Raw genomic sequence first — 941 nt, 5'->3', positions numbered from 1 at the left:
CACTTTTAGTCCATGTAGTTGTCATCCATTAGCAACTCTCGTCCCTTCTTTTTAACTAATTACAATTTCGATCAATGTGTTTGCTATTTTGTTTCATTTTTTGCTTCCTCAGACTAAATTCTGTTAAATAGGTCTGTTAACTCAATAAAAAGAAGTTTTTTCCGTCTGAGGTACAAAAAATAAGACAGAATGACAACCACCGTAATAAAAAAAAACTACAAGGACTAAAAATGTAATTTAGTTAAAAAAAACTAATTTATGAAGAAAGAAAGCATTATTTTGGAGGGTTATTAATTAGGGGGGAGGGATTCATCGGAAGGCTGGAATTCCATGACACAGCCGTGGGAAATGAGCCTATTGGTAGTCCTGTCTCTGTCTTTCTGTATTCTGTGGGCCTCTGTTGCAGACTATCAAAACCCTTTTTAGCCCCCTCTCACAAATCTCAATTTAGAAAAAGAATAAATCTTTTATAAAAAAGTCTATGTTGACCTTCAACTTTATTCACTCCAAAATAAACAACTAGAATTATTACATTGAATGCAAAAATTTATTGGGTAAGAGTCATTATCTTCATTTATCGGGTAGGATTTTACATCATTCTTATCGTTCTTACCCAGTAAGATTCTTGGCTCTTGTCATGTTCATCCGTGAGAAATTTATCTAATAAGCACTTACCAAGCAAGCGTTAGGTAAACGACCTCTTAATTTTCAAACAATTTATTTTATGAGTCTTTATATTATTTTTATGCGTTCCAAAATTAATGTTCACAATTAAAAGAGTCCTTGTGTTGTGATACTCTTTTGGACTAGGGTCCATGTGGTATTCAATTTGTTTTGGACATGATATCGTTGATTGATGTATTCCTTAAATCAAAGATCATTTTAGCCTTATGTTTATTCTTTTGTCTTTTTTCTATAAAAAAATAAAAACAATATTTTTA

The sequence above is a fragment of the Cynara cardunculus genome (assembly GCF_001531365.2).
Source record: "Cynara cardunculus var. scolymus isolate 2C chromosome LG 14, CcrdV1, whole genome shotgun sequence".
NCBI lineage: Eukaryota > Viridiplantae > Streptophyta > Magnoliopsida > Asterales > Asteraceae > Cynara > Cynara cardunculus.
Note: the sequence above shows the minus strand (reverse complement) of the source record.